Source organism: Cervus canadensis, chromosome 13, assembly GCF_019320065.1.
Source record: "Cervus canadensis isolate Bull #8, Minnesota chromosome 13, ASM1932006v1, whole genome shotgun sequence".
NCBI lineage: Eukaryota > Metazoa > Chordata > Mammalia > Artiodactyla > Cervidae > Cervus > Cervus canadensis.
Genome location: NC_057398.1, coordinates 7,272,180 through 7,300,136, shown reverse-complemented (window position 1 = coordinate 7,300,136; position 27,957 = coordinate 7,272,180). Strand labels below are relative to the sequence as shown.

Here is a 27,957-nt window from a genome sequence, read left to right as displayed (position 1 = left end):
AGCAAGGTTCAAACTGTCAAAGAATCCTGAACACCATCCTACAGACTCTGTACTTGTAGAACTACATTCCCTAAAACAATCAGAAAACATGGCAAAGAGTAGGGAGTGGGTGGTGGCAAAATATGAGGACGAAGTAGTGGCAGTGATGGCAGAGAAGAGGGGTGAAGTTGTGCAGAGAAAATTGGTAACAATCCAGTCAATTAATGGAGAGAATGAGGATAAAGAGAAGCAGAAGGTAATTCTAAAGTTTCTAGCTTGAGCGACTGCGTGAATGGTGCTGTGCTGCGCTTAATTGCTCAGTCGTGTCCGACTCTCTGTGACCCCATAGACTGTAGCCCGCCAGGCTCCGCTGTCCATGGGATTCTCCAGGCAAGAATGCTGGAGTGGGTTGCCATGCCCTCCCCCAGGGGATCTTCCCAACCCAGGGATTGAACCCAGGTCTCCCATATTGCAGGCGGATTCTTTCCCATCTGAGCCACCAGAGAAGCCCAAGGATACTGGAGTGGGAAGCCTATCCCTTCTCCAGGGGATCTTCCCGACCCAGGAACTGAACCAGGGTCTCCTGCATTGTAGGTTGATTCTTTACCATCTGAGCTGCCTGGGAAGCCTGGGTGAATGGTAACACCATTAAAAAAAAAAAAATGAAAAAATACGAACGTAAAGGCAAATGGTTTAGAGCATGGGAGCCGAGAAACCAGTGGAAGAAGAGAGGCAGGTAGCAGGTTTAGGTTTTGACATGTTACGTGAGCATGTCTGCAGACCACTGCTGTGTGGATGTCCAGTATAGAGAGAAACATGATACTGCTCTGATGAAGGTCGGGTTCGTTACAAAGAGTTGGGAGTTTTCCTTCTGCTCATCTGTTGCATGTGAAAGACATCACTGACTAAATATAAACCGCACTGGCAAATGACAGGCACTATGCTTTAACGGAAAATCTCTTACTTCACAAATTTTCAGATAAATACACACCATTAATTTGGACAAAATAAAAACACAATCTTTCTTCACTAGAAAATGGTGAAAGGTGCCTTATACTTACAAGGCAAATATACTATGTAACTCTCTTTTAATCCACTGCTTGGCTAAACACCCATTCTCTACATTCATGGAAAAACATTTTGTATTTAAAATTTTAAAATAGTAATATAATTGTAGAAAAGAAATAACATTTTCTGACAGAAAATATTAAAAAACTTTAGACTTTTACTTTTTCACCCTCATGTCAGGATTAAGATAATATTTAATTATTATTTGATAATCCCATTTGTCCATAAAACAGAGATGGAACAATACATTGAAATCACCCTGAGATATGAATATGATACACCATCAGAAAAGTTAAATAAAATTACACGAACTCAAACCTCACTAATACAAAACATATTTTTTAGTATCTGATGGAATTTATTCCTAAATTCTTATACTATGAATCTGCTTAAAAAGCCACAGAAATATTTCTAAGATTATGATTAATTTATCTATAGATAAATCTACTCTCTCCAAACATTCTAGGTCATTTGCTACAGGCAAGTAAATGCTATTTTAAATGTATATTACCTCTTAATGGAGAATCTTCAAAGTCTCTAACAGCACACAGTTAATTAAAGTTAGTAAGTTAGTATTACACATTTAAAGAACTAAATTTGCTGAATCAAATTTAATTAAACAATAAAACCAAGACCAACCAAAAACAAAATTAATAATATCAGACATTTAAAGAGTGCTTAGTATTTGCTGCAGGCTGCTTTAGAAAATGCATTACAAGCATTATCAAACTGAATCCTCACTACAACCTAATTTTTCAGGTACAGGAACTGAGGCTCAGTAAGAATAAGTAGAATTTTCAAGATCTTAAAATTATTATTCAGTGAGATGAAATCTTGATATGAATACAGGCACACTGATTCCTGCCCCCAAAATGTTAAACACTAATCCCTACTGCTTTCTATTTGCCAGGCACTATTATAATCTTTCCTTTTAAATGTAATGCTCAAAACAATTTTGTGATAATAAGTACTACATATTATCTTAGTCTTTAGATTAGAAAACTGAAGTTCGGAGAGTAATAAGTTTGACTAAAGTCACAAATCTAGGAAATGACAGAACATGGATTTGAACCCAGATACTTTGACTCCAGAGTCCACGGTCTTAAAACACCAAGTAATACTACAGCTTCCTTAAATGCCAACCTGAAATATAAAAATAAGGGAAAGCCACGTGATCAAATAACATAGGTTGGTACATACATTATGAAAAAACATTTCATGGCTTAGCTTTGTATATATGTTAAAAATATAGGAACTGATTTCAGCTTTCTCAAATATACAAATTATAAAACTGGAATCATAGTATTTTCTATTCAAGATACTTTTGAAAGCTAATAAGATCAAAATTTAAATTAAATAAAAAATCAAAATTATTACAATAATAAGCCTGACAGGCATTAGTAATGCTCAATAGAAATATAAGGAAGGTGTCTGTGAGCTATATGGTCTCTATATGAAGTATCTAAAGACTACACTGCAAAGTCAAAAAGGGAACAAGGTATATAGTATCTCACCAGAAAATACGAAAAGTTTAGCTTGTCCAAGATTAATAATTATTTATGCTATGTATATGGAACTGGCTTTGTAGTTATCTACATTTAGAAAAGAATATATATATATATATACTTACAAAAGGTAAACTAAAAAAAATACCACTTTCTGCCAAAAATACAAAGATGTACTGAAATATAATTATAAGGGAGATATTTATTTATTAAATTAACACTTTCAATATAAATTTATTTATATAAAAATATTATCTTCTAATCTGTATCAAAATATATTAATTTTTAGTTACAAAATAAATATTATAAAACTATCTTGCCCATTATATTTCAAATACATACAAAATAAACAAGTACTTATGATTCCTATACAGTAATTCTTTTAAAAATAAGAATAAAGAGAAACAACTTACAGTTTGCATCATAAGGTCTTTATTGCTGATTTGTGCTGCTGGGCAAGAAACACTAGTCCTCTAACAACACTGTCATGGAGACTTAAATAATTCATCTAATAGATGCAATTCTATCTCTTGAACAAAATGTGAACTATGTAAGAAGTCGACTTCCATTTTAAAAAGAACATTGCTCCCTATTTAATAATCCCTAAACGTTTTCCCAGATTTTAATCAGGAAAACTCCTCCATTGATTTTTCTCTGGTTTAGACATAAAACAGATCACCTATCAGAGATCCAAGAAGCAATGTAGGGAGATAAAAGATTAATTTGATGTTTTGCTTAAATTTCCTTCTGTAACATCTCAGTGACTCCCACAAATAAAAACTTCTGTGAAAGTTTTATATTATAAGGTAAATGATGAAAAACTGAAAGAATGACATATAAATCAAAGAAAGGAATAATACGCATCTATAACTCTAGAATTTATTTAAAAAGAATCACTAAAAAAACATGTACTCACACGTGATGTATCTGGCTGCTGAGTAATTTAAAGGGACAACAGGGGGAAGGCAGTGATGGCAAGAACGTGGGAGACTGACTAGGATCAAACAAAACTCCCCTCCGGGAGACAGTCACCTGGCAAGGCTGATAAAACAGACGCTACCCAACTTGTTTCAAACGTCAAACCATCAGTAAATTAAATCTGTATTTCCTCTAAGTAACATGCAGTAAATTGAAATTTCATTCAAATACCGAAACAGCAAAAAATACTAAATTTTTTTAAAAACTGAAAAAAGAAAACAAACATTTATGAATTATGGAACACCAAATACATATTTAAACTTTACATTTAAGGCTTAGGCTTAATAATAATAATACTTAGGCTTTACACTTAATACTTGGGCTACTTACTACACTTCAGTTCAGTTCAGTTGCTCAGTCCAGGCACTCTATCAGATCCAGTCCCTTAAATCTATTTCTCACTTCCACTGTATAGTTACTACACTTAGGATAATATATTTAAAGCAAATACTTGTTAATAATAAATCAAGCTCTATGTCTGAAAGAGCAGACTTGCTTCTTCAAGGGCAGTCTTGACTGAGGCTTCAAAATTATAATTCCAATGAAAAACTTTTTTCCTGGTAAATCACCCAACAGCAAAGCATACACATTCTTTTAAACAATAAAGAAGAGTTAACCTGCTTCAAATTTTTTCTCTATTCAATGTGTATGAATTCCTCCAAAGTTATCTGAATCTCAAATGGTATGGACAACAGATAAGGTCACTTCTCCTTTTACTTCTTCAATGATTATTTGCCCTTCCTTTTCTGTAAGATCTTCATTGACAAGATTCTGAAACTTCAACACAACGCCAACTGCAGGAAAATCCTTCTAGTTAAAGCCAAACTCACGTCAAATAGTTTCAGATATGCTTATTTCAGATTTTAATTCTAAACCATTAAATTCTGATAAATACAAACCAGTTTCTTTCACATCTAAGAACTTCCTCCTATATTTTAATATTATGTCAACTAGTTCTCTTCTTTAAATTTTTTCATATTATATTTTTTCCAACTTTACTGAGGCACAGTTGACAACTGAAAACTGTATATATTTAAGGTACAACTATGAATATTCACCACAAACGAGCTAATTGATACATCCATCACCTCAGACAGTCATCATCTTTTGGGGGTATTTGTGGTGAGAACACATTATGATCTCTTGCCAGGTATACAACACAGTATCAATAATTTCAGTCACACTGCTATGCGTTCAATCTCCAGAACTGACTCATCTTGCATAAATGAAACCTTGTGTTGGAGCAGATGCCACAGACAGGAGTTTTAAGTCTTGGTCCTTAGAGGTTGTGAATCCAATCTTCAAATCATTAAAGTAGGGACTAGTTTCAGTCAGTAAGCAATAGGAATGAAAGCCCGAATAAGACAAATGTGGCTCCTGAACCCAGAGACTTAACAATGTAAGCACTATAGGGGCACCTAACCTTGACTTGGGAGATAGAGACTTCCTGGAGGAAATGACTCCTAAACTAAAATATGAAGATATAAAGATTCTAGAACAAGAAAGAAGAAGAGACAAAGCAAAGAGAAAAAAGGAGTACTTATGGTTTAAAAAAACCCCTCATACAGAAAAGAGAGAAATACATTTTAAGAGAATAGAATAAAAACTATAAAGTGTGTAGAGATAAAGCTGGATAGAGAGCAAGGCCAAAATCATGAAAGACTCCGTAAAGATTGTTGAGCAATCTGAACTTTATCCTGAAATCAATGGGGCCTCTAAGAGGCTTCCCAGGTGGTGCAGGTAGTAAAGAGTCCACCTGCCAATACGGGAGATACACGAGATGTGGGTTCAATCCCTGGGTCAGGAAGATCCTCTGGAGAAGAAACATGGCCACTCATTCCAGTATTCTTGCCTAGAAAATTCCATGGACAGAAGAGTCTGGCAGGTTTCAGTCCATGGGGTCGCGAAGAACCAGACATTACTGAGTACCATGTGATAAGTTCACTCTGGTATAGAAATAAGGATGCAAGTGGACTAGTAAAACACATTTCGCAATTTCAGCAATCCAAGCTAAAAAACAGTGATAACGAGACATACTAGATGCCTCAGCTAACAGACTAGAAGAAAGAGGTACTTTTTGGAGCCTACCTTTCAGGCTGTCTCAAATACCTAAACTAGTAAATGCAGCAACACATATATAAGGTCCTATATTAATTTTTAAAATACTTTTCTTGTACTTGATCCATTAATGCTCCTATTTCCAATGAGAGGAACTTCCAATCCACGGCAGGATATCACAATCTTCTGGCAAAATATAAACTACTTAAGGATTTCGTGAACACATATACAAGCTAGCAAGCCATTCACATGCTTTGACAAGTGATCTTTCTTCTATGACGATCCCATTGATATTCAGGTAAATGAAATATAGTCTGTGGGTTAAAATGCCAAATGCTATTATTTTTTAAGGACAACCATGGCAGTGACACTAGAAAAGATTAATACAAGTTATCAAAATACCAACTTTTAATTATCCAGAAAAACATGTGACACTAAATAATCTTTATGTCTCTAAATAATCTTTATTTCAGTATGAGTTGTTGATTTCTTTCTGTTAAAGAATGACTAGTTATGTAGACAAAAAAACACATACCATGTCTAGCATTCTTGGGAAAATCTCACAGTTTCCTCTAAAATGAAAATTTTAATTTAATCTACAAACTTACAGACAGAATCTAGGTTCTAGATGAAAATCGGAAAGTCTAGAAAGTAAGTGACTAGGCTTCAGGGCAGGTCATACCACTCAGGCCATCTCTCAGGCAAGTGCTAATATTAGAGCCAGCTTTGCTTTTTTGCCTTGTGCCAACCTCTCTGGTTCATCACAACTGCCCTCATTGGAGACTCGATCTACTGTCAAAAGAGAACATGTAAGTCACTCCCTAACTGAATATTCTCTTTTTCTGGCCCAGCAACCTAAGACCAGGGAACTGCGGACATGACTGAGTGTTGAGATATAGATATGGACAAAGACAGGAAGAACAAATCTACTCAAAAGGATGGAAGATTACATCTAAAACTCAATGACTTGGTCTCAGCTTAAGGGCTTCCCTGGTGGCTCAGACTGGAAACAGAACTGCCATATGACCCAGCAGTCCCACTGCTGGGCACACACACCGATCTGAAAGAGACAAGTGTACCCCAATGTTCATCACAGTACTGTTTACAATAGCCAGGACATGGAGGCAACCTAGATGTCCATCAGCAGACGAATGGATAAGAAAGCTGTGGTACATATACACAATGGAATCTTACTCAGCCATTAAAAAGAATTCATTTGAATCAGTTCTAATGAGGTGGATGAAACCAGAGCCTATTATACAAAGTGAAGTAAGTCAAACACCAATACAGTATACTAATGCATATATATGGAATTCAGAAAGATGGTAATGATGACCCCTATGTGCGAGACAGCAAAGAGACACAGATGTAAAGAACAGACTTTTGGGCTCTGTGGGAGAAGGCGAGGGTGGGATGATTTGAGAGGGTAGCATTGAAGTATGTATATTATCATATATGAAGTGGATTGCTGGTCCAGGTCCGATGCACGAGACAGGGTTTTCATGGCTGGTGCACTGGGATGACCCTGGGGGATGGGATGGAGAGGGAGGAGAGAGGGGGGTTCTGGATGGGGAACACATGTGTGCCCGTGGCTGATTCATGTCCATGTATGGTAAAAACCACTACAATATTGTAAAGTAATTAGCCTCCAATTAAAATAAATTAATTAATTTAAAATAAAATAAAGAATCTGCCTGCAATGCAGGAGACCTGGTTTGATCCCTGGGTTGGGAAGATACCTGGGAAAAGGGAACAGCTACCCACTCCAGTATTCTGGCCTGGAGAATTCCATGGACAAAGGAGCCTGGCAGGATACAGTTCATGGGGGTCACAAAGAGTTGGACACAACTGAGCGACTTTCACTTTAAATCAGCTTAAGGAAAATAACTCTATAAACTGTTATTTCATACCTTTAGCAATAAACTGAATGAAGGAACTGAAAATATTGTTCATTAATTTTGTAGATGATGTTAGGAACATTATGTTGGGGATGGTGGCTAATTCATTAAAAGAAAGATACATGAGGAATCTCAAAATACTAAAGAAATAATACATCAAAACAAAATGAAGTTCAACATAGATAATGGCAAGTTATGATCCCACTAGGAGCCAAACGCTGATAAAGGTTAATGAAAATTTTGGCTTAATCAAATGTGCTAGGCAAAAATGTAAAATAATGTCATAATACATGCAAGATAAATATCAGCAGTGTAAAGTTTTTAACAAGTGAAAACTAAGCCTTCTATTATGCCATCGGATTCTTATTAAAGCAGTTAGGTTATCTCATATTCAAAACAATGTTCAATTTCTAGTCTCCTTGAGTTCCAGTGAAAATGAGTCTGATATTCCATCTCTTGTATTTTCACAAATATCTTGATAGTACTTGGCAGCTAATGAAAGTGTAATTCGGTCTTAAATGCTGTGTTTTTTAAATCTTAAAAGGATGAAACATTCAATTAAAGAAGTTTTAAAAAGAAGGCATAAAATAGCCCTAAAGAAAGCAGTAGAAATAATAGAGATAAAAGCATCAATTACTTAAAATTAAAAACAATACAAGAATTTAAGAATTTTTTCTTACATTTGGTGGGGGTGGAGAATTAAAATAAATTATACACACCTTTAGTAAGTCTAATCAATAATTACAATAAAACTAACACTAATTCAGGGAATTCTGTGGTGGCCCAGTGATTAGGTCTGCACACTTCTGATGCAGGGGGCTTGGGTTCCATCCCTTATCAGGTAACTGAGTTCTTGCATGCCCTGTGGCATGAAAAGGGGGAAAAAAAAAAGAAAAACCACTAATTCAAGGCTTCCTATGCCATATTTTACAGGTAATATTTCCATTCACATTCTATAACGCTACCCTTGAAGAAAAGGAAACTGAAACTTGATGGATTGAATAATTTAAAATTCACAGAGATGTTAAGTGGCAGAATCAAGATTCAAACAAAAGATTTTTTTTAACTCAGATCTCATTATCTGAACCAACATACTGTTTACAAACACAGAATACAGAACACAGACATAACCATAGGTAGGGAAGATATTTAAATTTTTAAAGGCAAATACTTTGTATACCTCAGCACAGCTACATTTCCAAACATCTACAAAATAAGCATAAAAACTTTTTTAAGTATAAAATAATTACCTTAACTAAAGCACTGTTTTTGTTTATTTTTTAGTATCTCTATGTGTGTTTAGGTGCTCGGTCATGTTGGACTCTCTGTGACCCTTTGGATTGTAACTTGCCAGGCTCCTCTGTCCATGAGACTTTTCAGACAAACAAACTGGAGTGGGTTGCCATTTCCTTTTCCAGGAATCATGGTGGCAACAAGTGAACACTGGGATTTTTGATATGTTTCAAACGTTGCAGAGATTTTGAAAGGGACTGAGCCAGGGCCTTCTTTCTCCCAACTGGTGCATGATCACTTATCTCAGCTTTCAAAAGAGTTTGAGCATTACTTCCCAGCCACAAAAGATCCCCAAACTGGGAAGGAATGGATCTGAGAACACTTATTAATAAGCCAGGTGAACTGAATGACTGCTAGAAGAGGATCAACTGCTTGAGATTGCAAATGATGGTGGTCTTAAAAGTATGTCTGAGACAACCTTAAATCTCTGTAATTTCAGGATTCAAGCCAAGGAAGACTATCTTGAGATGGCCACAAAAGCACTGAAAAATCTGCTTCCATGACCAACATCCTATCTTTGTGAAGCAGGGTTTTCTGCAGCGACAGCAACCAAAACGAGATTATAGACTGAACATAAGCAACACACTTGGAATGTCGCTGTCTCCTATCACCCCCAAGTGGGATTGTCCAGCTGCAGGAAAATTTTGCTCAGGGCTGCTACTAATTGCACATTATGGTGAGTCATATAATTATTTCATTATATATCACAATGCAATAATACAGAAGTACAGTGCACAATAAATGTAATGCACTTGAATCATCCCAAAACCATCCCCCTGCCTCCAGTCTGTGGAAAAATTGTCTACCATGAAACCAGTCACTGGCACCAAAAAAGGTTGGGAACTGCTAATCTGCCACTATGCCACACCCTTAACAGTCATTCCCAGACACATTTCCCAGGTTTCTGTCTACATAAATTGGAAAAAAAAATCAAGCAGTTCTTCTGGATTATGGAACAACTCCTCAGGAGTCACTCTTTGCACTTCATGTCCAAGGCAGCTAAGACTCCAGTCCACTCAGGTCCAGAAAGACAGAGGGATAGTGGAGGAGGGCTTTAAGGAGAATCAGGAGTGTGTCACAAAGCATCTGTCTCAGAGGAGGGCATTGCAGCTTCCTTGGGCATGTCACGCTAACTCCAAACTCATCAGGCTCTTCCCATGTGTCACCATTCCAACGTTCAGGAAGCCATCCCCCCCCCAGTCAACACCCTCATTTCAACAGCAGACATCCTACAAAGCTGGGGATCCGGTTTGCGTTGTAATTTAGCCATTCTGAGGAAGAGACTTTGGATTTCATTTCCAGCCGTCTCAGTTCTCTGAACTACAAGAGATAAGGCTCTCTTTAGGGGAAGACAGAGAAATTTTCAGGTGATTTATGAGCTGGGAATTCAAGTCCCTATGTTTACCTTTTTCTCCCTGGCCATGTTCATGAAACTTGTTATTCTGAAAAAATGTTACCAGGTGTCAAAATACATGGTCACCCACAATCTCATCTCTTAAAAAGTATTTGATTAGGAGTACCCACTGCTGATATTGTGCCTATCACTATTGCCACACCAGGCCGTGGACAACCAGTACGCTCCTTACCACTCAGAACAGAATCAGCACCTTTAAATCAAATCAGATCAAGGGACCAGTTGGAGAAATCCCAGAACAAATTTGGAAAATGCATTCTTAAGATACTCTTCCTTTAAAAGTACTCTCAGTAACAAAATCTGTATTAGGGTTCTCCAGAGAAACAGAACAAAGAGGAGAGAGGGTGGGAGGGAAGAAGGGGAGGGGGAAAGATTTATTTTGAGAAACTGGGCCGTATGACTGTCAGGGCTGGCAAATATGAAACATTAAGAACAGGGCAGCAGGCTGAAGACCCAGGGAAGAGTTGATGATGTAGTCTTGCCATCTATAGACAGAAACCCTTCCTTTTCGGCTGAATCTCAGCCTTTCCTTTGAAGGCCTTCAACTGATTAGATGAAGCTTATCTGTATTATGTAGGGTAATATGCTTTGCTCAAAAAATTACTGGCTTAAAGGTCAGTCATATCTAAAAAATACATCAGAGAAACATTTAGACTGATGCTTGACCAAACAGCACTATACCCTGGCCAAGATGACACATAAAATTAACTCTCACAACAGCCATACAAAAACCTGTACACAAAATTTTATAACAGTTTTATGTGTAATACCCCCCCAGTGGAAAGCACACGACTGTCCTTCAACAAGTGAATATTTAAACAGATGGTGGTACACTGACACCATGAAATACTCTCAGCAATAAAAAGCAGCAAACTACTGATACATGCAACAACTTGGGTAGAATTCAAGGGCATTATGCTAAGCAAAAAAATCCAGTCTCAAAAGGTCACATATTATATAACTCTACTTATATAGCATATTAAAATTACAAAATCATAGAGTTAAAAAATAGAGTAGTGATTGCTAGGCATTAAGGATATTCATTTAGGTCATTATGAAGATGTATTTATTAATATAAGAGGGGTTTTTTTTGGTTAAGAATTTATGGGACGGTTTAGAGAGAAAATGTTTAAAGAGATGCATAATGAGATTTCACTAAACCAGATATTAAAATAATTACCAAGATTAACATAAGAATAGACAGAATAATGAAACCATATAAAAAGTTGAGTATATTTGTATACAGAGTGAGCCAGAATATGATAAAGAAAGTTATCTCAAATCAGTGAAGAAAAAATAGATTCAGAGGTTATTCAATTAGCAATGTTGTCATCTCTGGGTATAGATACAGGGATTTCACATACATATTAGCTATTTGAAAAAATGTTTAAGTTTAAATGAATTTTGATTTTATTTTTTTAAATTTATTTTATTTATTTATTTCTTTGAATTTCGATTTTGGATAAAATTTACAAAAGCAAAACAAAAACCCATAAATAAAAATGATTAATACTTTTTTCCTACATACAAATATAAAAATTCTATGCATCAAAAATACTATAATCAAAATTCAAAATTATACAATGAAGAGGACAGCAAAAATTAAGATATGGCAAAAGAAGAGAGAGAGAGAGAAGTTACCACTCTTAACACACACTTGATATTTTTAATAAACTAAAAGACCCTGATGCTGGGAGGGGTTGGGGGCAGGAAGAGAAGGGGATGACAGAGGATGAGATGGCTGGATGGCATCACTGACTCGATGGACATGAATTTGAGTAAACTCCAGGAGTTGGTGATGGACAGGGAGGCCTGGCGTGCTGCGATTCATGGGGTCACAAAGAGTCGGACACGACTGAGTGACTGAACTGAACTGAACTGAAACCTACGAGAGCAATTTCAAATAGACATTCACCAAATAACTGTAAATTATCATTAAATTGAAAAATATCCTAAGACTCTTTGTGTATATTCCAGAAGTCACTGGTGAATGTAATCCAGTTGATCTATGCAAGGGCAACAAAAGAAAATTAAGAGAATTAGAACTAAATTCTCCTTTGGGTCTGGTTAAGCCACTCTTGTCTTACCAAGGAATTTCTTTGTGAACAATCCCTAAAATTAAATCTTTTGTGCCTAAATTTCCCACCTACTCTGAAGACTGAGGCGCACACGTCACTGTGGAATACTTTGGTCACTGTGTTATTTCAAACCACACTGCTCCTACTGTAGGATTTTCTTTCATAAAGTTAAATATAATCTATCAAGTAATGCTGTTTTCTATTCTTAAATCAAATGCCTAGATGACTAGTCCATCTGGGACAAACTAATTCAGCAGTCTTGGTAGCTACAAAAATAAAAGGAAGGCTACTCAAAAAAACTGCATAGCAGGCTATGGAAGGGATCTAATACTAAAAGTTCAATTTAGACACATGGATTTTTCATTAAAGACAACAGGAAAAAAAAATAACATGAAAAATATCCGTACTCATGGTAAAACAGAGAAAGGGAGGATAAAGCAACATACCAATTTGACAAAGCTTTTTAAACAAAGAAATGAGGAAATAATCTTGTATGTGATTATTATTAATGAAATCAGCTATAAACTTTTAAAAATACCTTAAAAATCAGGATATTCTTTGACACTGATAATCTATTTCCAGGAATTTTGTGTCAATGTAAAAATTACTTTTTTCTAAGGAAATAATCAAAGCTACTGAAAACACTATAAATGTTTCTATTCAAAAATATTATTTGTAATAACATAAATTTGTACATTTAAAAAATCCAGAAATAGGAGATTGGTTAATAAATAGTAGTATTCCCATACAATGGAACACTATATTATCATTAAAAATTAGATAAACAGTAAGAAAATAAATTGAAAAATGGTTGCTAATGTAGAAAAATATTCAATGTTACATTAGGTTAGAAAAATTCTGGGCATAATCCATAGAGTGATACCTATCTTGTTTAAACTATGTATATATTTAAATTAAAAAATTATATGATAATTATTGAAATATTAATTGTTATTGTGGAGGGTAGAATTATGTGCTATATATTTTCTAAACAATTCTCTATATTTTCTAAACTACTGATAATGAACAAATGTTATTAGATTAGATGACCAGGATAAAAGCTACTGTATTTCATTATATAAATGTATATTGAAACTATATATAATGAAATTATATATATATAATATACATATAATACACACCCCCCCCCCACACACAGGATCCTTTTATTCTTATAAAGGCAATACAGAACAATTTCTAAAATCTGATCTAAAGAGCACAAGATAACAGGATTTTAATATGTGTTATTTGCAAGAAAAGAATGGCAAAGGTTCTGTCATAAAATACATTTAGGAAAAACTGGGCTAAATAGAGTTGAACAGTCTTCTTCGAACTTCCAGAGCCTTCAAATGCAAATTTTTCAACCTCTGCCACCTCCATGCCAGCCCCTAGAGACTACACAGAACCTCTAAGAATTTGGAGAACCACTTAAAAATCGCCAGTCTCCTCTATTATTCTCACATGCTGGATATATTTTATAAAATGTAATGAGACAGGAAGGGAAGAAGAATGAATTGTGTTACAATAATAGTGAACTTCCACAAGGCAATAATTTCTAAGCACATACTGGGACCAGGGAAAGGGGGCAAGAACTAAAGAAGACAGCAGATGGAAAGATGTGCAAACTTGGCGTGCTTATTAAAATTGGTTTTATATGGATATATTATAAAATATGCAAATTGCATAAATATGCTTGTACATGTGATGACAAATCACACTGATGTGGTAGAATTTTAAAGATACTATAAACTGAAATTATACATATACCTTAGCATTTAAATTAAAACTGCATCTTTGACTTTAAAAGCACCAGAGCGTTCAGTGCTAAAATTGATACAGCAGAAAACAAACTTAAGCATTATTTACCAAACAGATCTTCATATCAGCCATTAGATGGCACCACATATCTACTAGTTAATATAACTGTAATCTTCCCCATGTGTTTAGAAAGTATTATAAAACATATTTATCTTTTAAGTAAATATCATACATGTTATCTTTTGTCATTATTAAATTTTAAGTTTTCAAACTAAGAAAAATAATTAAACAATTACATCAGTATCACCCTTTCTGCAACATGACAATTTAAAAAAAATAAGTCCATTCAGAAATCAAACTGGAATGTTCTAAGACAACTATTCAAAAGTTAAATGTCAAATGGCTAGAGAATGTCTTCCCTTAAGACAAATAGAAGATAAGACTAATTTTCTACCTTAATTTTTTTCTACTTCTTTTCTTTCATAAACCTTACACTGTCCAGTTCCAAATTCTTCACAATAATTTCTGTCTACTGTTCTTAACCAAATTTCATCATATTTTATTCTCTAATCTAGGGCTCTCTAAATTTCTATCAATTTAAAGTGTAGCTTCCTAGTCTCTACCCTGATACCCTCTGCTCCATATCTTTTTATCTATTATTCAGACACACAAAAACTGCCCTATTCTGCTCACTGCTTTTTCCAATTCCAATTAAGATAGAGTAACAAGGATAAGATTGACCCTACTACCTGAAAACGCTGAAACATGAGACAAAATATATGAAAGACACTGGACACAGGCAGGGAAGCGCAGTGACCATGGAGAAAGGAAAATAGTGATAATTATTATTTTCCAAGCTCACTGCCTGGAGGAAGTTTCCAGGCTGCAGCCAAGAGAAAGGGAAGCCAAGCAGAGCCCAGTGGTCTCCCTGAGCCGAGGAGATGAACGCGGGAATAAAAGGAGGCCAAGGAGGCCAGAGTTTGCCCAGCTGAGCACCAGAGAACAGGAAGGGTGAGTCGCCCAGTCGTGTCCGATTCTTCGCGACCCCATGGACTGAAGCCCACCAGGCTCCTCTGTCCATGGGGTTCTCCAGGCAAGAACACTGGAGTGGGTTGCCATTCCCTTCTCCTGGGGATCTTCCCAACCCAAGGATCGAACCCAGGTCTCCCACATTGCAGGCAGATTCTTTACCGTCTGAGCCAGCACGAAAGCTGTGCAGAAGGAACTCCAGAGAGCCACGCTGAGTCGCCTGTAAGTGAGAATACAGCTGAGTACTGCTCAAGACACTCCTGTGAGAAAACCACCAGAGGCTGGGAAAAGACTCCTCCAAAAGGATTAAAGACGAAAGTCGTCAAATATCACACAGCACAGAAATAGGGTCTATTTTCAAGATCCAAAATGAAACACCAAACCTACGGGGCACTGATTAGAGTTCTAGAATATCTTGCCCAAAGGTGAGGAAAAATTAAACTCTACAGTAAATGCAGGTATGATCTCACTAAATAATATTTAAAAGAAGACCAAAACAAACAAGCTGTTTCCAAGTAACAGTCTAATTCATAACAAAATTCAAAAAAATAAACAAAATAGCCAACACGCAACAAGGAAAACTGCACAATATCTAGCATTGAATAAAAAATTATTAGGTATGCAAAGAAGAGGAGGTGAAAATTAAAAAAAAAAAACACAATCAAAATTGACTCAGAATGATAGAATTAGCAGACCATGATATATGGTTCCAGGTAATTTCACCATAAGCATCTTTGCTACATATCAGCCATGAATATTTTCATCACATACCTAGTTGATCATAAGGTAATTTTGCTGTAAAAGATTAATAATAAAAAAGAGGGACATTTAAAAGTACATCATGAAACATTAAGAAGTGAATATATTAAAAGAAACTGTAACAAAATATAAAAATGTGGAATATATTTAAAATGTGTGTAAAGTCAAACAAAGCTGTACAAATAACTGATTTTATGAGTTGTAACAAGCACTATCCTCAAAGTCTCTCATTCACAGAATTTTATACGTTTTTTTCCTCTTATTAATTCATCTCCTCGTTGGCATTATTCTTTTGCCTTTTCAATGAAATTTCTTTCTATATTAAGAGAAGTAACAGTTTCCAAATACTAGGATGCATATCTGTAAACTGAGCTTTGAATTTCCGCGAAGGCCATCCACACTGTAGCTTGCTCCTCTTATACTGTCTCATGTCTGTTCATAGACACTGCAAACTTCTAAGGGAAACGTGGGTTCATTGCTGCAGGTTCAGATCACCAAAGGATCTGCAAACTGATACATTATTTCCTAGCATAATATGCAGTCTGGGTCTACCCTCTCTTATTTCACACTTCTAGTATGTTTTATCACCATATTTTCTATCAACTCAATATATATAGTTTGTTATCATTCACTGTTTTAAGATCACCATACCTACTGGTCACTGTATAGACTATTATGAGGGCTAAGATTTATATAATATAAAAATGGGTGCATGGCGTTAATAGAGAAATGAAACCAAACGGCCAACCAGTTATTTTATCTTTATGGCAAAACTGCCTTACAGCCAATTAGTTATGCAATGACAATTCTTGCAGGAAAGATGCTTAAAGAGAAATACTGGACACAAATACTAACAGTTATTATAATGTGTCCCATGGGTTCAAAAAGTTAGCAAAAAGACAGAAAGTATTAAGAACCATTGATAATATGTTTTTAAAAACCTAAATCAACCTTCTAAAGATGAATACTATAATATCAGAGGTAAAAAGATTAACAGTAGATTAAATATTAAAAAATAAAACATTAGCCAACTTGAAGACATAATAGAAAGTAACTGAATAAAGCAAAGAAAAAAAAAATTCTTTAAAATGAACAGAAAGGCTGTAAACTGTGAGACAGCTTAAAGTGCAAAAATATATTCGTAATTAGGGTCCAAAAAAAAGGGGCCAGAGAAGGGAGAATTAAGAAAACATTTGAAAAAATAAAGCTCAAAATTTTTACAAATTAAATGAAAATGACAAACTATAGAAGCTAACTGAACCCAAGTACAAAAAATATGAAGAAAGGTACAAAAAGGAATATCATATTCAAATTATTTAAAAACAGTTATTAAGATCTTAAAAGCAACCAGAAAAAAATTACACATTATGTAGAAAGGAAAAAAGATAAGGTTAACAACAAATTATTTGTTAGAAACAAATTCAAGCTAGAAAAAGTGGGGCACCATCATTATAGCATTGAAAGAAGGGGAAAGGTGAGTAACCTAGAATTCTTCACCAGTGAAAATATCTTTGAAAAACAAAGGTAAAATAACAATAATAAATTGTTTTTAAACTGCGAGACGTTCAAAAGCGAAAAGAATTCATCACTAGCAAACCTACTTGAGAAATGTTAAAGTCCTTTAAGCAAAAAGAAAATGATACCACATGGAAACAGAGATGTATCAGAAAGGAATACAAGGCATTAGAAATGGCAAATGCATGGGTAAAGACAGGTTTCATCTTATTAATTTTTTAAAAAGATAATCGAGAGTAATATCACGGAAAATGGAGTAGAAAGCTTCAAGGATTGGTTTCTGCACTGAAACAACTATTACACTGGGAAAAAGTATCAGAACCAACTATTCTTCAACAAAAAAATTTTGTTTTTTCTATTTCTTTACTTCTATACCTACATTAGATAATAGATACTCACTAAACTTATTGAGATAATCATCTCATGATGTATGTAAAGCTGAATCATTATGTTGTACACCATAAACTTATACAGTGCTGTATCTCAATTATATCCCAATGAGACTTAAAATTTCTTTTTAAGTCAACTATTTCTGAATTCTGCAACCTAATCAGACACTTACAGCAACTGAGACATACCTGATGAAGAAGAGGTTGCTGAAATTTGGCAGCAGAGCAGCATTGTACGAGCCAATCATAACCCTTCATCCTTGGCCCTGCCTGGGTGGGGAAGGCAGCTTATGTCCTGGAGCAGCCGGCTGGTGCTGGGGGGGTTGGCAGTAAGCACTCTGTCTTATGAAAATTTGGGGCTGCACATTTTGGTTATTCTAGCTATTCCCTAAAGGACCAACACAGATGTTTGCCTTTGTTTTGGCTCCCTCAGACTACACTGACATCCCTGGCAGGAACTACTGAAAAATTTACACAGGTAGAACTTTGTTTTGCTCAGTATTTTGGATCCAGACATTTAAGAAAACCTCTATGAGGTCATGGCTGACCACAGATATAATGCAAAAGGAAATTCAGTGACCACACATAAGAAAGGACAAAGACTTTTCAAATAAAGTCTAACTGCAGCACCCAACAGGCAAAAGTCAGCAATCCCTGATAAGCAGGAGAATCTGATTTTCATGCCACATTATGGCATTCAAAATACCCACTTCCCAACAAAGAATCACAAAGCAAGGAAACATGAAAGTATGTCCCATTCACATAAAAAATATATATATATATACACACACACACACACACATATGTATATATATTTTGACATTTCAAAACTATCTCTAAGAAACCCAGACATTAAAACTGCTAGTAAAAAATTAGAAATCAACTGTATTAAATATGCTCAGTGAGTTAAAAGAAACAAGAAGAACTAAAGGAAATTCAGAGAGTAATGGTTTAACAAATAGAGGGTCAATATATACACATTGATCAAAAGAAACAAGCAAGAATTTTGATGATGAAGATGACTGAGATATAAGACAACTGGAAGTATTCAGTTTGAGAAGCAGAAAAATAATGAAGAAAAATTAACAAAGCCCAAAGGACCTAGGGAATATTATCAAGCATACGAATATATGTACCATAGGAGTCCCAGAAGGAGAAGAGAGAGGGACAGAAAAATATTTGAAGAGATAATGGCCACAAACACCCTAAATTTGTTGAAATAAATGTAAACATCCAAGAAGGTCAAGAAATTCCAAGCACTATAAATGCAAAGTGCCCCACACGAACAAAGTCTTGAAAAAAGGAAGAAACAAACAGCTCATTACATACAAAACTTTTTTTTTTTTTAAATCAGAAACCATGGAGGGCAGAGGGCAGTAGGATAACATATTTAAAGTCCTGAAAGGAAAAAAAGAAAGTCTGTGAACCAAGAATTTTACACACAGCAAAATTATCTTTTAAGAAAGAATAAAAAAGTAAGACATTTCCAGACAAATAAAAGTTGATGGAGCATGTTACTAGTAGAACTAACTGTCCTACAATAAATACTAAGGAAGTCCTTCAGGCTGAAACGAAGAAACAGTGGACAATACTAGAAGCCATGAGACTGAACAATACAGGGTAAATGGAACTACACAGATAAATAATAAAGCCAGTTACTGCATTTTGGGTTTATAACTCATTTCCCTCATCATTGTTTCAAAAGAAAATACATAAAATAACCATTACAGATCTATGGGCACCTAATGCATGTACACTAACAACTGTCAGAAACTGGATCTAAGAATCAAACCTCATTTACAATTGCATCATAAAGAATAAAATACCTGGCAAGAAATCAAACCAAGAGGCATAAACTACTCAGAAAACTATAAACTATATGATACTGATGAAGGAAACTGAAAATGACACAAACAGAAAGATATACTATGCTCAGGGACCAGAAGAATATTGTTAAAATGTCCATATTACCCAAGGCAATCCACACTGGTTCTAGAAAAGACAAATCAAAGAAAAGAAAAGAAAAAAAAATCTAAATACAGAAACTGACCCACATACACACACACACACACACACACACTAATTTAGTATATAATAACAGAAGTATATCAAATTAGCAAGGATGAATTATTCAATAATTAGTATTCAAATAACTGGTTAATCAAAGCTGAGTCCTTCACACTGAAAAAGCTGCAAGTGGATTCAAGACTTAAGTGTTTAAAGATGCCCGCATTTTACAGTAATTAGAGATTCACTGAGTTAAACTATGAATTCTTCAGAGAAATCATCTCCAAACGTAAGCCACAGTCACCATCTGTCTGACTCACTTTGAGGACAAATTTCTCAAAGGTTTGTTTGTGGTTATCTAACTTTGGGGGTTAAAAGGTAGAAAAGATGAATCATATTTCAGTTGATGCACAGAAAACTGTCCTCTGTAGGTATTTTCTCTCTTCTTGAAAATGGTCATAAGGCAGTATAAATAACTAAGAAATCAAATTTATTGTTCAAAACAACCCAGCCATACATATCTCTTTATATAGAAACTCATATAAATAAAAAAGTACTTAAGCCAATATATCCCATTCTTTCACCTGAGTCTTAGGATGAAACAGACCCATAAGAGGAACAACAACAACAAAAATCTCCCTTTTCCCCTGCTCTGCTTCTAATGGAAAAACATCTTAGGAGAGAGAAACCAAAACTAAATTGATAACGCAGGCAGCATTCTGTAAAATGTTCGGACGCTTATCACTGAAAAGGGCTGTAGCGGTTGGTATATTTGACATCAATTTTCAGAATGACATCAAGAATTCATCTCTAATCATCTTCTCTGAGGATTAAAAAGGAGCCCTGGACATCTCAGCTTTAAATCAGTGAGGCATCGATCCTGAGCTGGAGTAGGCCTAGACCTCGCCCCTTGGACCACAGGCTGGGCAGTTAAAAACATTCTGGTTCTTCTGTCCTGGTACCAATAAATGAACTTCCTTTCCCTTTTCAGGGTCAGTTATTAAAGAGTGTGTAACACAGCTGAATAACACATATGGGTTTAAGAAAAACGGAAAGAGGCTTTAACTTCATGAAGTCGGTCCCTAGAAGTCATTCAGCAAAACACCTTAGCTGTATACTCACAAAACTCCAACTAATTCAGGCTACAGGAAAATAAATAAAAGGATAAGAGAGAAACGGTACTTTCAGACAGAAAGGACCTGGTGAGGCACACACAGTCTACATCCCGAGTGTGCTCTCCATTTTTATAACAAGGACTCGATTCTCAGAACACTGTGACCTTCACAATAAATTCTTTCCCCGTAAGTCCTGAACTTCAACCTCCCCCTTCAACTGTGGAGGGGCTGCCTTACTCACTAAATATCGATATTAACTTACAGCAGCCTCAATTTGGAATTTAAAACTAAAAATAGCAAGCATGAGTCAATGTGATAGGCTCTTTTCCCTCTGGGTGCACATAAACCTCTCATTAAGAAGTTCAAGGAAGCTGGGAATGAATCAAAGAAAATACAGCTCCATGATTTCCACCTTCCATTAAATTGTAAATGAAAATGTCATTTTAATTATAGTAGCAAAAGCCCTATTCTTTGTTACCATCAAGGCTCTATAAATTCACAATCTAATTAAAAATTATTGAGTCAGGAAAAAAAAAGAACACCTTAAAATGTACTCTAACACAGTAGCTACAAAAATGTACTGGTCCCCTCAACTCAAGAATACCTCTTATTAGCACTGCCTAGAAGTCACTGAGCTATATGAAAGGGAAAGACAGCGAGCCAAGAGCCATAAAATAAGAAAATAGTATAAATAGGAGAACTATATTACAACTCTAGATTTTTAAAAGATAAATTCAAACTAAATTACATGCTAGGAAAAGAAGCACATTATTTACAACACACTGTTTAGTCACAACAAAGAAATAGAAATAGTCACAAAAAATTATAATTTTTAGTATTTGAGTGTTGATTTAACAATATGTAAAAATGATTTTTACTGAATTTGCATGGAAACTGAACACAGATCTCTTCATATGACTACATCCAAAAATTAGTGCTCAAAATTTTCCATACTGGGAGCCACTCCCTTATTCAGAGATCAACCAAGTGTTTCCTTTATAAATATCCCATCATTTAAATGAATTACTAAAACATTGTGGAAGATTCACGTTGAGCCAAGTCATTAGTAGCTCTCATATATTCAAAATGCTGAATGTCAAACCACTAAAAAAATGAGTGACAGAAACTCAGGGCATACCTCCCACATTCATATATACAGAACACATCTGACCCATTGTTAAGAGTCTGCAAGTTTCAAGGGCTGTCCCTACTCCTTCATTAAAATAATATTAATAACATGCATATACCAACTTACTGGCTAAGAAGCCAGACACAAAAAGCCTACACGATTCACTTAGCATAATGTTTTCAAGATGTGTCCATGTTGTGGCTTACATCAATGTTTCATTCCTTTTTGTGTGTGAATAATATTCCATTGTATGGATATAGCAATTTTGCTTACTCCATCAATTGGCTGATGTATATTTGGGGGTTGTTTCTGTTGTTTTGGTGATTATGAAAAATGCTGCTGTGAACATTTATGTACAAGTTTTATATTAACATGCATTTTCAATTCTATTGAATATACCTGGAACTGGAATTGCTAGGTCATCTAGTAACTACAGTTGTCCCTCAGTATCCACCGGGCATTGGTTTCAGGACCTGCTGTGAATACCAAATCTAAGGATGCGAACGTCCACAGTGGGCCTACTATGACCATGATTCTGCATCCACGGATCCAAACAACCACTGATCAAGCATTAAGCTCATCATCTGAAACTGGCTGAACCCACACACACAGAACCCATAAATGAGGTATTGACTGTGTATTTATTGAAAAAATCTGCATGTAAGTGAGCCCATACAGCTCAAATCCATGATTTTAAAAAATTAACTATATATTTTTAACTTTTTCAAGAATTTTCAAACTGTTTTCTAAAGTGGTTGCACCATTTTACATTCTTACCAGCAATACATGAAGATTCCAATTTCTCCACATCGTCACCAACACTTGTTACTATTTAAGATCATTCTTAGTCAAGCATTTGGAAGAGGACAATAGAGAATCCTTATACAATTCTATTTTGTTTTTTTTCCTCAGAAGCTGCCAAAGACTGAAAAGGAGTAAATAAAACTATCATTATTTGCAGGTGATATAAATGTCTATATAGAAAACCAAAAATATCTGTAGAAATATTAACAGTTTAGCAATAAGATTGGATATAAAATCAATATAAAAATTAATTGCATTTACACTATCAGATTTCCTGTTCCTTATAGCAATAAAAATATTAGATTTCTTAGCACAAATCTAACAAAAATTATGCAAAATTTTTATAGAGAAATTTTTAAAACTTTATTGAAAGGCATTAAAAAAATGCAAAGATACACTATGTTCAAGAACAGAAGGTTTAATTACAATAAAGACATTAACTCCATATGGATGCAAAGATTTAACATAACTCATTAAAATTTCAAAAGGGCTTTTTAAGAAACTGGACAGATTGATTCTAAAATTTAAACAAAAAGAAAATCAAAGGCCCAGCAATAATCATGACACTACTGAAAAAGAAAAAGAATTTGCCCTAATAGGTAAGAATCACAAAGTTCTAATAACCAGTGAAGAAAAGGAATAGCTAAGTGTTGATAATGGAACAGTGTGAAATATTTGAAATGCCTGGTAAACTGTGTAAAGAAAACCCGAAATTAGGTTCTTAATTTTACATTTGGAAATATAAAAAATTTCCAAAAAATTAATTTCAGCCAGATTAATAACTATGACCAAAATTTAAAAGGTTAAGACTTTAAACTTTAAAAAATATTATTTCCCCCCAAAGTCCCAAACAGTGCTAAAGAGAAAAAAAGGAGAGAGAAAGAAAGAAAAGAATGAAAAAAAGAATATCTAGAAGTCTGACTAGTATTAAAATTTTTGCTCAAAGACCACAGACACTTGTATCTGCAAAAAACGGAAGTTGCCTAGCTCCGTGCCTCCCAAATTTTCCTCTCCAAATTGTAAAAACTAGAAGTAAAAATTAAATCTACATAAAAAACCATGTCCTCAGAATAACTTGAATACAGAGAATACTGAAATCTCAAAATAACTGTTAGTAAAAAAGACAAAACTTAACAGATTTTAGGGCACAATCTCTCACATTCTCACCTACTCCAATCCCACTGAAAGGCTTTGTCTTAAACAAAGACAAAGTGCTGAGAAGACAGAAGGGAGAAGATTAAAAAAAAAAAAAAAGTGACCTAAAACTAATGTCAGAAAGAAAAGCCCACCCTTTCTGAAAACAGTAAAAAAAAGAAAAAACAATAGATTTAGATAGAGCACAGAGAAGGAATCTCAAAGTACATGTGAGCTGAAGGAACAAGCATGATTTAAATGGGTGGGTGGGTGTCTCTGTAACTTAGTTTCTGGAGAAGGAAAAGGCAAAAAGGGAGAAGGTTCTTTGGTAATTTGGTGGAGGTGAGGAAAAGAAACAAAATGGGATACAGTCTTGAACTTCCCTGGTGGCTCAGACGGTGAAGAATCTGCCTCCAATGCAAGAGGCCTGCGATTGATCCCTGGGTCAAGAAGATCCCCTGGAGAAGGGAAAGACTACCCACTCCAGTATTCTTGCCTGGAGATTCCCCACGGACAGGCGAACCTGACGGGTTACAGTCCCTGGGTTCCCAAAGAGTCGGACATGACCAAGACTGGGCAACTAACACTCACTTGCAAAGACAGAAGAATCACAGAATCAGACGATTCAGAATCCCTTCCCTGCCAACACAAAACACAAAATACCCTTACTATGTCTTTCCATTTCAATATCCTCTTCTACTCAGCCTGAAATTCGCTCACTGATGTCACATTTTTAAATTACACGTCTACATCTGGAGGGAATTTATGCAGATGATCACCATTAACATAGAAGATGTAAGACAAGGAAAAAGTAGGCATATTACATTAGGGTGGAATCACTGATAAGTGGGAGAATGGGGCTCACCGTACTTCTTGGGCTCATTGTTTCATGAACATTTCCCAGCCTTCTTTGAGATTAGTTGTAGCTATGACTGAATTATGGACAAGGGGTATGCATCTGAGGGAATATGCATTGCTTCTAGGCTTCTAGGCCTAGCCCATCATCACCTCCTAGGCAGAATCCTCCCTTCCCCTTCCCTCTCCCACACCCCCTGCTGGATGCAGATGAACCTGCAACCTCCAAAAGCACACCCGAGCTGGAGCCCGGATCCCTGAATCGCTGCTCAAGACTGTGATGGAGCAATCACACCGATCCACCTGACTCAGACAGGTGAGAAAGAAACCCGCATCCTGTTCAAGTCATTATCTCTTTGGGATTTGCCTGACATACCAACACCTTAAATAATACAAAAGGCTGTTTCCTAAGGAAGCAGAAAAACATTAACTAATGACATACGGTAAGAGGAGGTATGTGTCAACACTGAGGGAGAAGGAGTGGCAGAGGTAAACTGTGAATGACGGGTCAGCAAGGACTCTGAGCTCTGGTTAATGAAGCATTGAGGTGGGTGCCTGAAAAGTGGACAGTAAAGGGATGTTTTAAGAAGAGAGGTGAAATTCTAAACATAATTATTGTATAACAAGCCTTTACTGCAAACATTAGCGCCAAGTGAAAGTCACTCAGTCGTGTATGACTCTTTGCGACCCCATGGATTAGAAAGTCCCTGGAATTCTCTAGCCCCGAATACTGGAATAGGCGGCCTTTCCTTTCTCCAGTGGATCTTCCTGACCCAGGCATCAAACTGGGGTCTCCTGCATTGCAGGTTTGGTATTTACCAACTGAGATACCAGGGAAGCCCAATAATAAGCCTTGATCGAAAAATGTCAACTCTTAAAATGTAAATACAACTATACAGGGAAAATGGGATGTGGAAAAATGCATGGGGAGGATGAAATAATATTTTATTACTTTCAATAATGATTTAAATCATTGAATTATTTATGGACTGCTGCTGCTGCTGAATCGCTTCAGTCGTGTCCAACAACAACACATGAGGAACACAATACTGTTATCCCATTCCACAGATGAAGACAGTGAGATACATGTTGTTGTTCAGTGGCTAAGTCACGGCCAACTCTTTGCAACCCCATGGACTGCAGCACACGAGGCTTCCCTGTCATTGAGATATATGAGGGTTCAGTAACCCACCTAAGGTCAAACAGTTAATAAGTGGCAGAAAGACAGTATTATTAGAAACCAGGCATCTTGATTCTAGAACTTTACACCCAACCAATACACTAACCTACCAGAACTAAACCTTTACCTACAACAGGAGGAAAACAACAGATGTTTAAATATTTTCAAAAGCAAGAAATAGAGAAACTTAATTTAGAATATGAAGGTGAGCAGAAAACAGCTAAAAGGGCTGAGTGCCTTCGACTGTGGGAGTAGGATGGGTGTGAAGGATGGAAGGGCTAAGAGTATGATCTTATTAACCACAAAAGAAGCACTACTATGATTTAAAATCAGAGCTTTAACTTTCAGTGAAAAGAGGTAATTAAGACAAATGTTACATATCATAATTTTGCTTGAATTTAGACCTGCTGCAAATTCACTTTAAAAAGTGGATCTAACAGAAACTAACACAAGTTCCTTTGTAATAGAATACTTTAAGGGGAAATTCAACCTTAGTACCTAATTCACTTAGTACATCAACTATAGCTTGTTACCTTGTCTACTCTCCAATTGTCAAAACCCCAACCTCTGAAAGAATCACTAAATTAAAACTGACTGAGGACATTTATTTCTGCACGATGCTTTCAGTTGAGAAAATCAGTGGAAAAATCAAACAACTATCCCTGGCAGAACACAAGACAACCATTAAGTGTGTGTTTTAAAATTGGAATTTCAACGATAATATATTCATTAAGACAATAAACTATTCACGTTCAAAAACCACAACATAAACATTTCTTTAATGCTTACATGTAAACCTATGTTCAGGTTAACCTTGTATTTGGTCTTCTCTCTTCTACCTAAGCTCACTTCCTGGGTGATCTTAACTAGTCTCACTGTTTTAAACACCACATATCAAGGGAAAGCGACGTTAACGTGGTAGCTGCTGATGCTCTCCCTGCAGGATAGTAAGCCAGGATCGAACATATCCACAGATAAACTTCGGAAGACTACACCAAAACAGAGAAAGTTGGAGAAGGTACCTATGGAGTTGTGCCTAAGGGTAGACAAAGCTACCAATCAAGTGATAACCATGAAGAGAATCAGACTAGAAAAGGAAGAGGAAGGGGTTCCTAGTCCTGCAATTCAGGAAATATCTCTTACTAAAAGAACCTCGTCATCCAAATATAGTCAGTCAGTCTTCAAGACGTGCTTATGCAGGATTCCAGTTATGTCTCATCTTTGCATTCCTTTCCACAGATCTCAAGAAATATTTGGATTCTATCCCTCCTGGTGAGTTCACGGATTCTTCACTTGTTCAGAGTTATTTGTACCAAATCCTACAAGGGATAGTATTTTGTCACTCGAGAAGAGTTCTATACAAGACTTAAACCTCAAAATCTACTAATGGATGGTAACCGAACAATTAAACCAGCAGATTTTGGCCTTGCCAGAGTTTTTGGAACACCCATTACAGTATTATGCATGAGGTAGTAACACTCTGGAAAAGATCTCTGGAAGTATGGCTGGGGTCAGCTTGCTACTCAACTCCAGTTAATAGCTGATCAACTCTTCATAATTTTCAGAGCTTTGGGCACTTCCAACAATGAAGCGTGGCCAGAAGTGGAATCTTCACAGACTATGAAAATACATTTTCCAAATGTAAACCAGGAAGTTTAGCTTTCCATGTCAAAAACTTGGATGCAAATGGCTTGGATCTGCTCTTGAAAATGTTAGTCTATGATCCTGCCAAATGAATTTCTGGCAAAATGGCACTGAATCATCCATACTTGAATGATTTGGACGGTCAAATTAAGAAGATAGAGCTTTCTGACAGCTTCCACATATTGTGTCAAGAACAGATGATTGTACTTTTACTATCATCTCTGTTTATGTCTCATATGTTTTCTTAAGTTGTAAAACTTAAGCTGTATTTCATCTTCTGACTTCAAAAGTGTTAACTTAAAAATGTAAGTCCTGTTCCATATGAATTTAAATATAATAATTCTGTATATGTTTGTAGACCCCACTGT

General features: G+C 35.7%; 1 protein-coding gene and 1 pseudogene across 1 annotated transcript in view; one reads left to right on the top strand and one right to left on the bottom strand.

The window, feature by feature from the left end:
• Nucleotides 1–27,957, bottom strand: part of SYT14 (synaptotagmin 14) — a 192,968-nt gene that overhangs the window by 143,871 nt on the left and 21,140 nt on the right. The window lies entirely within an intron of this gene.
• On the top strand, nt 89–27,837 carry LOC122452266 (annotated as a pseudogene).